The 15,132-nt window shown below is 48.8% G+C and overlaps 19 non-coding genes across 19 annotated transcripts; all 19 read left to right on the forward strand.

Annotated features, from left to right (window-relative positions):
* The first annotated feature begins 6,057 nt into the window (after nucleotides 1-6,057).
* On the forward strand, nucleotides 6,058-6,176 carry LOC119348222. The gene has a single exon (XR_005168800.1). It is a non-coding gene; the product is annotated as a 5S ribosomal RNA (ribosomal RNA).
* Nucleotides 6,177-6,543: 367 nt separating this feature from the next.
* On the forward strand, nucleotides 6,544-6,661 carry LOC119348242. The gene has a single exon (XR_005168819.1). It is a non-coding gene; the product is annotated as a 5S ribosomal RNA (ribosomal RNA).
* Nucleotides 6,662-7,017: 356 nt separating this feature from the next.
* On the forward strand, nucleotides 7,018-7,136 carry LOC119348231. Its single transcript, XR_005168808.1, has one exon. It is a non-coding gene; the product is annotated as a 5S ribosomal RNA (ribosomal RNA).
* Nucleotides 7,137-7,503: 367 nt separating this feature from the next.
* On the forward strand, nucleotides 7,504-7,622 carry LOC119348203. The gene has a single exon (XR_005168782.1). It is a non-coding gene; the product is annotated as a 5S ribosomal RNA (ribosomal RNA).
* Nucleotides 7,623-7,989: 367 nt separating this feature from the next.
* Nucleotides 7,990-8,108, forward strand: LOC119348292. Its single transcript, XR_005168864.1, has one exon. It is a non-coding gene; the product is annotated as a 5S ribosomal RNA (ribosomal RNA).
* A 367-nt stretch (nucleotides 8,109-8,475) lies between these two features.
* LOC119348303 lies at nucleotides 8,476-8,594 on the forward strand. Its single transcript, XR_005168874.1, has one exon. It is a non-coding gene; the product is annotated as a 5S ribosomal RNA (ribosomal RNA).
* Nucleotides 8,595-8,961: 367 nt separating this feature from the next.
* On the forward strand, nucleotides 8,962-9,080 carry LOC119348205. Its single transcript, XR_005168784.1, has one exon. It is a non-coding gene; the product is annotated as a 5S ribosomal RNA (ribosomal RNA).
* A 367-nt stretch (nucleotides 9,081-9,447) lies between these two features.
* LOC119348304 lies at nucleotides 9,448-9,566 on the forward strand. The gene has a single exon (XR_005168875.1). It is a non-coding gene; the product is annotated as a 5S ribosomal RNA (ribosomal RNA).
* Nucleotides 9,567-9,933: 367 nt separating this feature from the next.
* On the forward strand, nucleotides 9,934-10,052 carry LOC119348258. Its single transcript, XR_005168834.1, has one exon. It is a non-coding gene; the product is annotated as a 5S ribosomal RNA (ribosomal RNA).
* A 367-nt stretch (nucleotides 10,053-10,419) lies between these two features.
* On the forward strand, nucleotides 10,420-10,538 carry LOC119348206. The gene has a single exon (XR_005168785.1). It is a non-coding gene; the product is annotated as a 5S ribosomal RNA (ribosomal RNA).
* A 367-nt stretch (nucleotides 10,539-10,905) lies between these two features.
* LOC119348209 lies at nucleotides 10,906-11,024 on the forward strand. The gene has a single exon (XR_005168788.1). It is a non-coding gene; the product is annotated as a 5S ribosomal RNA (ribosomal RNA).
* A 367-nt stretch (nucleotides 11,025-11,391) lies between these two features.
* On the forward strand, nucleotides 11,392-11,510 carry LOC119348221. Its single transcript, XR_005168799.1, has one exon. It is a non-coding gene; the product is annotated as a 5S ribosomal RNA (ribosomal RNA).
* Nucleotides 11,511-11,877: 367 nt separating this feature from the next.
* On the forward strand, nucleotides 11,878-11,996 carry LOC119348233. The gene has a single exon (XR_005168810.1). It is a non-coding gene; the product is annotated as a 5S ribosomal RNA (ribosomal RNA).
* A 366-nt stretch (nucleotides 11,997-12,362) lies between these two features.
* On the forward strand, nucleotides 12,363-12,481 carry LOC119348208. The gene has a single exon (XR_005168787.1). It is a non-coding gene; the product is annotated as a 5S ribosomal RNA (ribosomal RNA).
* Nucleotides 12,482-12,848: 367 nt separating this feature from the next.
* On the forward strand, nucleotides 12,849-12,967 carry LOC119348309. Its single transcript, XR_005168880.1, has one exon. It is a non-coding gene; the product is annotated as a 5S ribosomal RNA (ribosomal RNA).
* A 367-nt stretch (nucleotides 12,968-13,334) lies between these two features.
* Nucleotides 13,335-13,453, forward strand: LOC119348228. The gene has a single exon (XR_005168805.1). It is a non-coding gene; the product is annotated as a 5S ribosomal RNA (ribosomal RNA).
* A 367-nt stretch (nucleotides 13,454-13,820) lies between these two features.
* LOC119348214 lies at nucleotides 13,821-13,939 on the forward strand. The gene has a single exon (XR_005168792.1). It is a non-coding gene; the product is annotated as a 5S ribosomal RNA (ribosomal RNA).
* A 367-nt stretch (nucleotides 13,940-14,306) lies between these two features.
* On the forward strand, nucleotides 14,307-14,425 carry LOC119348238. Its single transcript, XR_005168815.1, has one exon. It is a non-coding gene; the product is annotated as a 5S ribosomal RNA (ribosomal RNA).
* A 367-nt stretch (nucleotides 14,426-14,792) lies between these two features.
* Nucleotides 14,793-14,911, forward strand: LOC119348216. The gene has a single exon (XR_005168794.1). It is a non-coding gene; the product is annotated as a 5S ribosomal RNA (ribosomal RNA).
* Nucleotides 14,912-15,132: the final 221 nt, after the last annotated feature.

A 15,132-nucleotide genomic window follows, 5' to 3' on the forward strand; every position in this document is an offset into this window, starting at 1 on the left:
GTCATGGCTGATGCGCTAAGTCGTAAATCTTATTGTAACAATCTGATGTTACAACAAAGTCAACCGCTTCTCCATGAGGAATTTCGGAAGCTTAACCTTCACATTGTTCCTCAAGGATTTCTTTCCACCTTGGTGGCGAAACCTACTCTTACGGATCAAATCATTGCTGCCCAGAAGCGAGATAAGGGAATAGCTAAGATCAAGGAGAACATTGCTAGCGGAGGTGCTAGTTGTTTCTCCACAAATGATCATGGTGTTGTGTACTTTGAGAACCGTCTAGTGGTTCCCAAGAACCAGCATCTACGGCAGTTGATCCTTAAGGAGGCTCATGAATCTCCTCTCACTATTCATCCCGGTAGTACTAAGATGTATCAGGACCTACGCCAGAGGTTCTGGTGGACTAGGATGAAGAGAGAAATTGCTCGGTATATTGCTAATTGCGACGTTTGTCGTCGTGTAAAAGCAGAGCACCAACGGCCTGCTGGCACCCTTCAACCCTTAGCTATTCCTGAATGGAAATGGGATAAAATTGGTATGGATTCCATTACCGGTTTTCCCAGGACCAAGAGAGGGAATAATGCTATTTTCGTCGTGGTCGATCGTCTTTCCAAAGTAGCCCATTTCTTACCTGTCCGTGAGAGTATAACCGCTAGTCAGCTGGCAGACTTATACATCTCCCGAATAGTGTCTCTCCATGGTGTTCCTTTGGAAATTAACTCGGATCGAGGAAGTCTTTTCACCTCTCGATTTTGGGAAAGTTTCCAAAATGCTATGGGAACCCGTCTCTCCTTTAGCACCGCCTTCCACCCTCAGTCGAGCGGTCAAGTGGAACGCGTCAACCAGATTCTAGAAGACATGCTTCGAGCCTCTGTTATCTCATTCGGAATGGATTGGGAAAAGTGCCTTCCATTTGTCGAATTCTCTTATAACAACAGCTATCAATCTAGCTTGGGTAAAGCCCCTTTTGAAGTTCTCTATGGACGACGGTGTCGAACACCCCTTAACTGGTCAGAGACCGGGGAAAGACAATTCTTTGGCCCGGATATGATTCAGGAAGCAGAAGAACAAGTTCGCATCGTTCGTGAAAAGTTGAAAACAGCCCAATCTCGTCAAAAGAGTCAATATGACCGAAAACATAAGGCTATGACTTTCGAGGTTGACGAGAAGGCTTATCTTCGGGTCACCCCTCTGAAGGGAACCCATCGTTTCGGTATCAAAGGCAAATTGGCTCCTCGTTACATTGGACCTTTTCGCATTCTCGCCAAACGAGGAGAAGTTGCCTACCAGTTGGAACTACCTCCGCATCTCTCCAGAGTCCACGATGTCTTCCACGTTTCTCAACTCAGGCGTTGCTTCTCGGATCCTATCCGTGAAGTGGACCACGAAACGCTTGATCTCCAAGATAATCTTACATATCGAGAGTACCCCATTCGTATCCTCGATCAGGCCGAGCGTACCACTCGACGTCATAACATCAGGTTTCTCAAAGTACAATGGTCGCACCATTCTGAGGATGAAGCAACTTGGGAAAGGGAGGATCGTCTTCGACTTGAGTACCCCGCCTTCTTCCCGGAGGAACCCAAATCTCGGGGCGAGATTCTTTTGAGTGGGGGTGAGTTGTCACACCCTAGCTAGTCATGCATTAGAGTGTTGCATCATGTTTACTCTTTCATCAGAAACTTGAAATGGGGATCTGTGAAACCCTCAGAATCATTTTGAAAATGACCCAAATAAAAATTTCTCCAAAAGGGTCCAAGAAAATGCTCATGTTGCTCTCTGAAAATATTGGACAGAGATAAAAATCAAACCAATATTTTTAGTGGCTCATGGACATTTATTTTGGGCATTTGGAATTAATGCATAAATATTTGCATTGGAAATATATTTCTATATATTTTAATATATGTCCAAATATTATGCCAATTATAAAGGAGCTCTGGAATAATATATCTAGCCCCTGCAAAAATTGGCATAAGTTAAATAAATGATTTAATATATTATTTAAATCAAAACAAATGTCAGAAATTAGAAAACAGAAAAAAATAAAAGGGAGAAGCTTACCTGGGCTCCTCCCTGTGCAGCCCATCCAGCTGGCCGGCCCAGCCAGCAGGCGGCCCAGCCCGTCTCCCTCCTCTGTCGTCTTCGTCCCGACAGAGGGAGGGGAGTGTGGCCGGCGCGCGCGCGCGCCACCGCGCCACGCCACCTCTCTCCCTGCCTGCCTGCCCTCCCCTCCTCGCCTCGATGCCCCTGGACGACGCCACGCCTCCCCCCTGCTCTCTCTCACTCGCCCTCGGCTCTTCCCTCCTCTCCCTCGCTCTCTCTCTCACACAGCCGAACACCACCGTCGCCGCCGTTCGCCATAGCAGCCGTCTCCGGCCACCCCTCGCTCCCCCGACTAGCTCAGAAGCTCCGCCACAACCCCCTCTTCCTCCCCACCGCTCCACAGGCCTCCGGAAGCCCTGCATCGCCGCCACGTCGCCGTTCCCCTCTTCGGGCTCCGACCATCATCGCCGTCGAATTCGCCGTCTCCAGCGCGTCTCCGAGCCCGCTTCGACGCCCACTGCAACCGCGGTGAGCCCCCGAGTCGTTTCCCCCTTCTCCCCTGGTCTCTTTCGACCTCTAGGCCTTAGCCCCACCTTGGCCGAGAGCTCCACGCCGCCGGCGATGTCGCCGTCATGGCCACGGTCACCGTAGCGCCCAACCGAGCACACTATCGTGCTCCACGCCTCACTAGGAGCACGCAGCACGCACCAACGCCTCCCCAAACACCCTGCAACGCCGACTCCGACCGCACCCGAACTCCGGCCGCCGCTCACGAGCTCGCCGTCGACGGTACCGGCCACCCCAGGCTCGGCCACCACCACCGTTCAACGCGCGGGAGCAAGAGCTCTCCAACGAGCCCAAGAACGGCCTCGCCCGTGCCCTGTAGCGCGATCCCGCATCGCGCCGCCGTCTCGGGCCTCGCCGGCGTCACGTCGCCGGTGGGTTTGACCCACCTTGACCACGGCAGGACCCCCCCTGAGTCCCTGACAGGTGGGCCCAGCCCTGTAGCTAATTAGGATTAGCGCTAACCACTGTTAGTTAACCCCCTGACACTGACCAGTGGGCCCCAGCGCCACTAATTAGTAATTAGGATTAATTTAACCCTGTTTAACCCCCCTGTCACTGACGTGTGGGCCCCACACGTCAGGTTTGACCTCAGCCAGCCGCAGTTGACCACTGACGTCATGATGACGTCATGCTGGCGCAATAACTATAATTTCTGGATTTAATTTTAAATCAGGAAATTCCAGAATATAATTTAAACTTCAAAAATTCATAACTTTTATTCTGTAACTCCAAATTGGACAAATTATATATGAAAAATGATCAGAAAAATCCAATCTATCCATCTGTACTATTTTCATGCATGATCAAACAAGTTAAATTGATGTTTTAAGCAGAACAAGGAAAAGCACTTTAAAAGGCCATATTTGTATTTGAAATTTGAATCCTTGATTCAAATTTGCTCAAACCCTTCTGGTTTTAGTTGCATTAGCCCAACACACTCATATTGCCATGTTTCATGCATGCATCATATTGTTGCACATTGTTTGGTGATGGTTGTGTATCGGTGTACTTTGCGACAGGTTCTGCCTCCGAGGAGTACCGTGATTACCCTAACGAAGAACCGTATCAGTGCATCAAACCATCAGGCAAGCAACCAACCATTTGATCATATCGATACAATCCCATGTTCTCGCTCCTGCTCTCTTTTACTGCATTAAGACAACGCGATTCAAACTGCTGTGTGCTACGGTAGTTGAACCCATTTCCTCTGCATGACCTGTCATTGCCACAGTAACTAGATGAAACCCACTAGCATGTGTAGGAGTTGATTGAGCCATATGTATGTGTTGTTCCTACCTTGCTATGCCTGCTATGCTTAGAGTCGTGTCAGGTCTGGTTCATCTGGGTGATGGGCTAGAGTGAAATGATTATGTCGGTAATGAGAGTGGTGTGGTGAACACGATTTGGTAAAGGTATCGATGAGAGGCCATGTAGGAGTACATGGTGGGTTGTTTCATTGAAGCCGACCTTAAGCACTGAGATCTGTATGCGTGATTTAAGATACAGCTACTACCATGCATTGGGCCCTGAAGTATGACCCCGCTCGACTTCTTATTCACCCTAGCTCTCTGTCCAGGAGTTGCAAGTAGTTTCTGGTGTTTGTAGCCTACTGGAGGCCGTGGACAGCGCTGACCGTAGGGGTGGGCTGTGATGCGGTAGGTACGTGGCCGGGTGTACCGAATACCCGTTAGGTATCTCGGGAACCCTGTTCACATTGTTCGGGGCCGTATGGGAAACCTCGGCCGGACTCCCTGCGGATGGAACCTGAATAGGCGATAAACCTGGACTAGAGGCTTAAGTGTTTAGGTAGGTCGTGGTCTACACCCACGTCGGCTTTCGCTTGAAGTCTGCCGAGCACATGTCGTGTGCAGACGCTAAGTGGTGGAAACATGTATGAAGAAGTACACCCCTGCAGGGTTATCATAATCTATTCGAATAGTCGCGTCCGCGGTAAAGGACTACTTGGTTGCCTATACAGTTCATAGACAAGTAAATGGAAACTGTTAAAAGCCTCAAGATAAGTGTGAGTGCCGAGGATGGCTCTTCCGTAGGAAGACGGAGGTGGATCCTCGGTAGTGTATTGAAGTGGTGAGTAGTGGACTCGTGTGCGCAAAACCATTTCAAGTTGGAGTATCGTAGGATAGTCTAGCCAAGAGTCAAAGCTGGCTTGCTGCAATAACTCCACCAACCCTTCTTGATACTAAGCATGTATGTAGGGTCTGATGTAAGTCTTGCTGAGTACCTTTGTACTCATGTTGCTATAATTTACATTTTTACAGAAGACGCTGCAACCCCTTCTGATGGGTTCTATGTAGACGTTGACATCAACGAGTAGGCTAAAGACCCAGGTGGTGACCCTGAGCTTGTGAAGGACCACGTAGTATAGCTAGGCTTTCCAAGCCTCTTTTATTTTATTAGTTGTCTGTACTCAGACAAGTTACTTCCGCTGCTAGTTTGTATGACTGTATGACTTGTATGTTGGGTCGTGAGACCCGTACCTTTGTGTATGTTATGTATGCCTCCCTGAGCCTTAAATAAAGTACTTGTGTCGTAGAGTCATGTTGTGATGCTTCGTTGTATTTGCACATATCGAGCATATTGTGTGTATGATTGAAATGCTTGGTATGTGTGGGATCTGACTATCTAGTTGTTTATCTTTAGTAGCCTCTCTTACCGGGAAATGTCTCCTAGTGTTACCGCTGAGCCATGGTAGCTTGCTACTGCTCTGGAACACTTAGGCTGGCCGGCATGTGTCCTTCTTCGTTCCTGTGTCTGTCCCTTCTGGGAAATGTCACGCTTTGAGTACCGGAGTCCTGTTAGCCCGTTACAGCCCGGTTCACCGGAGTCCTGCTAGCCCAGTGCTACAGCCCGGACCCACTTGCTGATGACCGACACGTTCGAAGCTGGGTCATGGATGCCTGTCCCTGTAAGTCTGTGCCACTTTGGGTTTACGACTAGTCATGTCAGCCCGGGCTCTTTATCATATGGATGCTAGCGACACCATCATATACGTGAGCCAAAAGGCGCAAACGGTCCCGGCAGAGGTAAGGCGACACCCGTGGGGATACCGTGCGTGAGGCCGCAAAGTGATATGAGGTGTTACCGGCTAGATCGATGTGACATCGAGTCGGGGTCCTGACACCCGTTATATTATTTTTGACGTTTGCGATATGTTTAAGCTCGATGCTCATTGCTCGCGCGTCTTGGGGCGGCTTTGTGGCGCGAAGAGCGCTTTCTGAAAGGGGTGGAAAAAACTCGTGTTGCTGCGGTATGGAGGGAGGGGTGGAAACCATGGAAAACTCGTCTCCGTGATTGAGCGGGAGAGTAAGTAGTATAGGACATTATCCATTGTTAGGGAACGGTTGTAATGGTAGTGAGAATGTAGAATCGTCTTTGGAGCGGACCTGGGAGTGGCAAGCATAAGGGACGAAGACGGGGAAACATGTCGGATGCGATCATACCAGCACTAAAGCACAGGATCCCATCAGAACTCCGAAGTTAAGCGTGCTTGGGCGAGAGTAGTACTAGGATGGGTGACCTCCTGGGAAGTCCTCGTGTTGCATTCCTTTTATAATTATTTTTTGCGCCTTGTGACAAACATATCGCACGTGCGCGATATATATTAATCCCGTTATATTATTTTTGACGTTTGCGATATGTTTAAGCTCGATGCTCATTGCTCGCGCGTCTTGGGCCGGCTTTGTGGCGCGAAGAGCGCTTTCTGAAAGGGGTGGAAAAAACTCGTGTTGCTGCGGTATGGAGGGAGGGGTGGAAACCGTGGAAAACTCGTCTCCGTGATTGAGCGGGAGAGTAAGTAGTATAGGACATTATCCATTGTTAGGGAACGGTTGTAATGGTAGTGAGAATGTAGAATCGTCTTTGGAGCAGACCTGGGAGTGGCAAGCATAAGGGACGAAGACGGGGAAACATGTCGGATGCGATCATACCAGCACTAAAGCACGGATCCCATCAGAACTCCGAAGTTAAGCGTGCTTGGGCGAGAGTAGTACTAGGATGGGTGACCTCCTGGGAAGTCCTCGTGTTGCATTCCTTTTATAATTATTTTTTGCGCCTTGTGACAAACATATCGCACGTGCGCGATATATATTAATCCCGTTATATTATTTTTAACGTTTGCGATATGTTTAAGCTCGATGCTCATTGCTCGCGCGTCTTGGGGCGCGAAGAGCGCTTTCTGAAAGGGGTGGAAAAAACTCGTGTTGCTGCGGTATGGAGGGAGGGGTGGAAACCGTGGAAAACTCGTCTCCGTGATTGAGCGGGAGAGTAAGTAGTATAGGACATTATCCATTGTTAGGGAGCGGTTGTAATGGTAGTGAGAATGTAGAATCGTCTTTGGAGCGGACCTAGGAGTGGCAAGCATAAGGGACGAAGACGGGGAAACATGTCGGATGCGATCATACCAGCACTAAAGCACCGAATCCCATCAGAACTCCGAAGTTAAGCGTGCTTGGGCGAGAGTAGTACTAGGATGGGTGACCTCCTGGGAAGTCCTCGTGTTGCATTCCTTTTATAATTATTTTTTGCGCCTTGTGACAAACATATCGCACGTGCGCGATATATATTAATCCCGTTATATTATTTTTGACGTTTGCGATATGTTTAAGCTCGATGCTCATTGCTCGCGCGTCTTGGGGCGGCTTTGTGGCGCGAAGAGCGCTTTCTGAAAGGGGTGGAAAAAACTCGTGTTGCTGCGGTATGGAGGGAGGGGTGGAAACCGTGGAAAACTCGTCTCCGTGATTGAGCGGGAGAGTAAGTAGTATAGGACATTATTCATTGTTAGGGAACGGTTGTAATGGTAGTGAGAATGTAGAATCGTCATTGGAGCGGACCTGGGAGTGGCAAGCATAAGGGACGAAGACGGGGAAACATGGCGGATGCGATCATACCAGCACTAAAGCACCGGATCCCATCAGAACTCCGAAGTTAAGCGTGCTTGGGCGAGGGTAGTACTAGGATGGGTGACCTCCTGGGAAGTCCTCGTGTTGCATTCCTTTTATAATTATTTTTTGCGCCTTGTGACAAACATATCGCACGTGCGCGATATATATTAATCCCGTTATATTATTTTTGACGTTTGCGATATGTTTAAGCTCGATGCTCATTGCTCGCGCGTCTTGGGGCGGCTTTGTGGCGCGAAGAGCGCTTTCTGAAAGGGGTGGAAAAAACTCGTGTTGCTGCGGTATGGAGGGAGGGGTGGAAACCGTGGAAAACTCGTCTCCGTGATTGAGCGGGAGAGTAAGTAGTATAGGACATTATCCATTGTTAGGGAACGGTTGTAATGGTAGTGAGAATGTAGAATCGTCTTTGGAGCGGACCTGGGAGTGGCAAGCATAAGGGACGAAGACGGGGAAACATGCCGGATGCGATCATACCAGCACTAAAGCACCGGATCCCATCAGAACTCCGAAGTTAAGCGTGCTTGGGCGAGAGTAGTACTAGGATGGGTGACCTCCTGGGAAGTCCTCGTGTTGCATTCCTTTTATAATTATTTTTTGTGCCTTGTGACAAACATATCGCACGTGCGCGATATATATTAATCCCGTTATATTATTTTTGACGTTTGCGATATGTTTAAGCTCGATGCTCATTGCTCGCGCGTCTTGGGGCGGCTTTGTGGCGCGAAGAGCGCTTTCTGAAAGGGGTGGGAAAAACCCGTGTTGCTGCGGTATGGAGGGAGGGGTGGAAACCGTGGAAAACTCGTCTCCGTGATTGAGCGGGAGAGTAAGTAGTATAGGACATTATCCATTGTTAGGGAACGGTTGTAATGGTAGTGAGAATGTAGAATCGTCTTTGGAGCGGACCTGAGAGTGGCAAGCATAAGGGACGAAGACGGGGAAACATGCCGGATGCGATCATACCAGCACTAAAGCACCGGATCCCATCAGAACTCCGAAGTTAAGCGTGCTTGGGCGAGAGTAGTACTAGGATGGGTGACCTCTTGGGAAGTCCTCGTGTTGCATTCCTTTTATAATTATTTTTTGCGCCTTGTGACAAACATATCGCACGTGCGCGATATATATTAATCCCGTTATATTATTTTTGACGTTTGCGATATGTTTAAGCTCGATGCTCATTGCTCGCGCGTCTTGGGGCGGCTTTGTGGCGCGAAGAGCGCTTTCTGAAAGGGGTGGAAAAAACTCGTGTTGCTGCGGTATGGAGGGAGGGGTGGAATCCGTGGAAAACTCGTCTCCGTGATTGAGCGGGAGAGTAAGTAGTATAGGACATTATCCATTGTTAGGGAACGGTTGTAATGGTAGTGAGAATGTAGAATCGTCTTTGGAGCGGACCTGGGAGTGGCAAGCATAAGGGACGAAGACGGGGAAACATGCCGGATGCGATCATACCAGCACTAAAGCACCGGATCCCATCAGAACTCCGAAGTTAAGCGTGCTTGGGCGAGAGTAGTACTAGGATGGGTGACCTCCTAGGAAGTCCTCGTGTTGCATTCCTTTTATAATTATTTTTTGCGCCTTGTGACAAACATATCGCACGTGCGCGATATATATTAATCCCGTTATATTATTTTTGACGTTTGCGATATGTTTAAGCTCGATGCTCATTGCTCGCGCGTCTTGGGGCGGCTTTGTGGCGCGAAGAGCGCTTTCTGAAAGGGGTGGAAAAAACTCGTGTTGCTGCGGTATGGAGGGAGGGGTGGAAACCGTGGAAAACTTGTCTCCGTGATTGAGCGGGAGAGTAAGTAGTATAGGACATTATCCATTGTTAGGGAACGGTTGTAATGGTAGTGAGAATGTAGAATCGTCTTTGGAGCGGACCTGGGAGTGGCAAGCATAAGGGACGAAGACGGGGAAACATGTCGGATGCGATCATACCAGCACTAAAGCACCGGATCCCATCAGAACTCCGAAGTTAAGCGTGCTTGGGCGAGAGTAGTACTAGGATGGGTGACCTCCTGGGAAGTCCTCGTGTTGCATTCCTTTTATAATTACTTTTTGCGCCTTGTGACAAACATATCGCACGTGCGCGATATATATTAATCCCGTTATATTATTTTTGACGTTTGCGATATGTTTAAGCTCGATGCTCATTGCTCGCGCGTCTTGGGGCGGCTTTGTGGCGCGAAGAGCGCTTTCTGAAAGGGGTGGAAAAAACTCGTGTTGCTGCGGTATGGAGGGAGGGGTGGAAACCGTGGAAAACTCGTCTCCGTGATTGAGCGGGAGAGTAAGTAGTATAGGACATTATCCATTGTTAGGGAACGGTTGTAATGGTAGTGAGAATGTAGAATCGTCTTTGGAGCGGACCTGGGAGTGGCAAGCATAAGGGACGAAGACGGGGAAACATGTCGGATGCGATCATACCAGCACTAAAGCACCGGGTCCTATCAAAACTCCGAAGTTAAGCGTGCTTGGGCGAGAGTAGTACTATGATGGGTGACCTCCTGGGAAGTCCTCGTGTTGCATTCCTTTTATAATTATTTTTTGCGCCTTGTGACAAACATATCGCACGTGCGCGATATATATTAATCCCGTTATATTATTTTTGACGTTTGCGATATGTTTAAGCTCGATGCTCATTGCTCGCGCGTCTTGGGGCGGCTTTGTGGCGCGAAGAGCGCTTTCTGAAAGGGGTGGAAAAAACTCGTGTTGCTGCGGTATGGAGGGAGGGGTGGAATCCGTGGAAAACTCGTCTCCGTGATTGAGCGGGAGAGTAAGTAGTATAGGACATTATCCATTGTTAGGGAACGGTTGTAATGGTAGTGAGAATGTAGAATCGTCTTTGGAGCGGACCTGGGAGTGGCAAGCATAAGGGACGAAGACGGGGAAACATGCCGGATGCGATCATACCAGCACTAAAGCACCGGATCCCATCAGAACTCCGAAGTTAAGCGTGCTTGGGCGAGAGTAGTACTAGGATGGGTGACCTCCTAGGAAGTCCTCGTGTTGCATTCCTTTTATAATTATTTTTTGCGCCTTGTGACAAACATATCGCACGTGCGCGATATATATTAATCCCGTTATATTATTTTTGACGTTTGCGATATGTTTAAGCTCGATGCTCATTGCTCGCGCGGTTTGGGGCGGCTTTGTGGCGCGAAGAGCGCTTTCTGAAAGGGGTGGAAAAAACTCGTGTTGCTGCGGTATGGAGGGAGGGGTGGAAACCGTGGAAAACTCGTCTCCGTGATTGAGCGGGAGAGTAAGTAGTATAGGACATTATCCATTGTTAGGGAACGGTTGTAATGGTAGTGAGAATGTAGAATCGTCTTTGGAGCGGACCTGGGAGTGGCAAGCATAAGGGACGAAGACGGGGAAACATGTCGGATGCGATCATACCAGCACTAAAGCACCGGATCCCATCAGAACTCCGAAGTTAAGCGTGCTTGGGCGAGAGTAGTACTAGGATGGGTGACCTCCTGGGAAGTCCTCGTGTTGCATTCCTTTTATAATTATTTTTTGCGCCTTGTGACAAACATATCGCACGTGCGCGATATATATTAATCCCGTTATATTATTTTTGACGTTTGCGATATGTTTAAGCTCGATGCTCATTTCTCGCGCGTCTTGGGGCGGCTTTGTGGCGCGAAGAGCGCTTTCTGAAAGGGGTGGAAAAAACTCGTGTTGCTGCGGTATGGAGGGAGGGGTGGAAACCGTGGAAAACTCGTCTCCGTGATTGAGCGGGAGAGTAAGTAGTATAGGACATTATCCATTGTTAGGGAACGGTTGTAATGGTAGTGACAATGTAGAATCGTCTTTGGAGCGGACCTGGGAGTGGCAAGCATAAGGGACGAACACGGGGAAACTTGTCGGATGCGATCATACCAGCACTAAAGCACCGGATCCCATCAGAACTCCGAAGTTAAGCGTGCTTGGGCGAGAGTAGTACTAGGATGGGTGACCTCCTGGGAAGTCCTCGTGTTGCATTCCTTTTATAATTATTTTTTGCACCTCGTGACAAACATATCGCACGTGCGCGATATATATTAATCCCGTTATATTATTTTTGACGTTTGCGATATGTTTAAGCTCGATGCTCATTGCTCGCGCGTCTTGGGGCGGCTTTGTGGCGCGAAGAGCGCTTTCTGAAAGGGGTGGAAAAAACTCGTGTTGCTGCGGTATGGAGGGAGGGGTGGAAACCGTGGAAAACTCGTCTCCGTGATTGAGCGGGAGAGTAAGTAGTATAGGACACTATCCATTGTTAGGGAACGGTTGTAATGGTAGTGAGAATGTAGAATCGTCTTTGGAGCGGACCTGGGAGTGGCAAGCATAAGGGACGAAGACGGGGAAACATGTCGGATGCGATCATACCAGCACTAAAGCACCGGATCCCATCAGAACTCCGAAGTTAAGCGTGCTTGGGCGAGAGTAGTACTAGGATGGGTGACCTCCTGGGAAGTCCTCGTGTTGCATTCCTTTTATAATTATTTTGTCGCCTCGTGACAAACATATCGCACGTGCGCGATATATATTAATCCCGTTATATTATTTTTGACGTTTGCGATATGTTTAAGCTCGATGCTCATTGCTCGCGCGTCTTGGGGCGGCTTTGTGGCGCGAAGAGCGCTTTTTGAAAGGGGTGGAAAAAACTCGTGTTGCTGCGGTATGGAGGGAGGGGTGGAAACCGTGGAAAACTCGTCTCCGTGATTGAGCGGGAGAGTAAGTAGTATAGGACATTATCCATTGTTAGGGAACGGTTGTAATGGTAGTGAGAATGTAGAATCGTCTTTGGAGCGGACCTGGGAGTGGCAAGCATAAGGGACGAAGACGGGGAAACATGTCGGATGCGATCATACCAGCACTAAAGCACCGGATCCCATCAGAACTCCGAAGTTAAGCGTGCTTGGGCGAGAGTAGTACTAGGATGGATGACCTCCTGGGAAGTCCTCGTGTTGCATTCCTTTTATAATTATTTTTTGCGCCTTGTGACAAACATATCGCACGTGCGCGATATATATTAATCCCGTTATATTATTTTTGACGTTTGTGATATGTTTAAGCTCGATGCTCATTGCTCGCGCGTCTTGGGGCGGCTTTGTGGCGCGAAGAGCGCTTTCTGAAAGGGGTGGAAAAAACTCGTGTTGCTGCGGTATGGAGGGAGGGGTGGAAACCGTGGAAAACTCGTCTCCGTGATTGAGCGGGAGAGTAAGTAGTATAGGACATTATCCATTGTTAGGGAACGGTTGTAATGGTAGTGAGAATGTAGAATCGTCTTTGGAGCGGACCTGGGAGTGGCAAGCATAAGGGACGAAGACGGGGAAACATGTCGGATGCGATCATACCAGCACTAAAGCACCGGATCCCATCAGAACTCCGAAGTTAAGCGTGCTTGGGCGAGAGTAGTACTAGGATGGGTGACCTCCTGGGAAGTCCTTGTGTTGCATTCCTTTTATAATTATTTTTTGCGCCTTGTGACAAACATATCGCACGTGCGCGATATATATTAATCCCGTTATATTATTTTTGACGTTTGTGATATGTTTAAGCTCGATGCTCATTGCTCGCGCGTCTTGGGGCGGCTTTGTGGCGCGAAGAGCGCTTTCTGAAAGGGGTGGAAAAAACTCATGTTGCTGCGGTATGGAGGGAGGGGTGGAAACCGTGGAAAACTCGTCTCCGTGATTGAGCGGGAGAGTAAGTAGTATAGGACATTATCCATTGTTAGGGAACGGTTATAATGGTAGTGAGAATGTAGAATCGTCTTTGGAGCGGACCTGGGAGTGGCAAGCATAAGGGACGAAGACGGGGAAACATGTCGGATGCGATCATACCAGCACTAAAGCACCGGATCCCATCAGAACTCCGAAGTTAAGCGTGCTTGGGCGAGAGTAGTACTAGGATGGGTGACCTCCTGGGAAGTCCTCATGTTGCATTCCTTTTATAATTATTTTTTGCGCCTTGTGACAAACATATCGCACGTGCGCGATATATATTAATCCCGTTATATTATTTTTGACGTTTGCGATATGTTTAAGCTCGATGCTCATTGCTCGCGCGTCTTGGGGCGGCTTTGTGGCGCGAAGAGCGCTTTCTGAAAGGGGTGGAAAAAACTCGTGTTGCTCCAGTATGGAGGGAGGGGTGGAAACCGTGGAAAACTCGTCTCCGTGATTGAGCGGGAGAGTAAGTAGTATAGGACATTATCCATTGTTAGGGAACGGTTGTAATGGTAGTGAGAATGTAGAATCGTCTTTGGAGCGGACCTGGGAGTGGCAAGCATAAGGGACGAAGACGGGGAAACATGTCGGATGCGATCATACCAGCACTAAAGCACCGGATCCCATCAGAACTCCGAAGTTAAGCGTGCTTGGGCGAGAGTAGTACTAGGATGGGTGACCTCCTAGGAACTCCTCGTGTTGCATTCCTTTTATAATTATTTTTTGCGCCTTGTGACAAACATATCGCACGTGCGCGATATATATTAATCCTGTTATATTATTTTTGACGTTTGCGATATGTTTAAGCTCGATGCTCATTGCTCGCGCGTCTTGGGGCGGCTTTGTGGCGCGAAGAGCGCTTTCTGAAAGGGGTGGAAAAAACTCGTGTTGCTGCGGTATGGAGGGAGGGGTGGAAACCGTGGAAAACTCGTCTCCGTGATTGAGCGGGAGAGTAAGTAGTATAGGACATTATCCATTGTTAGGGAATGGTTGTAATGGTAGTGAGAATGTAGAGTCGTCTTTGGAGCGGACCTGGGAGTGGCAAGCATAAGGGACGAAGACGGGGAAACATGTCGGATGAGATCATACCAGCACTAAAGCACCGGATCCCATCAGAACTCCGAAGTTAAGCGTGCTTGGGCGAGAGTAGTACTAGGATGGGTGACCTCTTGGGAAGTCCTCGTGTTGCATTCCTTTTATAATTATTTTTTGCGCCTGATGACAAACATATCGCACGTGCGCGATATATATTAATCCCGTTATATTATTTTTGACGTTTGCGATATGTTTAAGCTCGATGCTCATTGCTCGCGCGTCTTGGGGCGGCTTTGTGGCGCGAAGAGCGCTTTCTGAAAGGGGTGGAAAAAACTCGTGTTGCTGCGGTATGGAGGGAGGGGTGGAAACCGTGGAAAACTCGTCTCCGTGATTGAGCGGGAGAGTAAGTAGTATAGGACATTATCCATTATTAGGGAACGGTTGTAATGGTAGTGAGAATGTAGAATCGTCTTTGGAGCGGACCTGGGAGTGGCAAGCATAAGGGACGAAGACGGGAAAACATGTCGGATGCGATCATACCAGCACTAAAGCACCGGATCCCATCAGAACTCCGAAGTTAAGCGTGCTTGGGCGAGAGTAGTACTAGGATGGGTGACCTCCTGGAAAGTCCTCGTGTTGCATTCCTTTTATAATTATTTTTTGCGCCTTGTGACAAACATATCGCACGTGCGCGATATATATTAATCTCGTTATATTATTTTTGACGTTTGCGATATGTTTAAGCTCGATGCTCATTGCTCGCGCGTCTTGGGGCGGCTTTGTGGCGCGAAGAGCGCTTTCTGAAAGGGGTGGAAAAAACTCGTGTTGCTGCGGTATGGAGGGAGGGGTGGAAACCGTGGAAAACT

This window comes from Triticum dicoccoides, unplaced genomic scaffold (assembly GCF_002162155.2).
Source record: "Triticum dicoccoides isolate Atlit2015 ecotype Zavitan unplaced genomic scaffold, WEW_v2.0 scaffold88180, whole genome shotgun sequence".
Taxonomy (NCBI): domain Eukaryota; kingdom Viridiplantae; phylum Streptophyta; class Magnoliopsida; order Poales; family Poaceae; genus Triticum; species Triticum dicoccoides.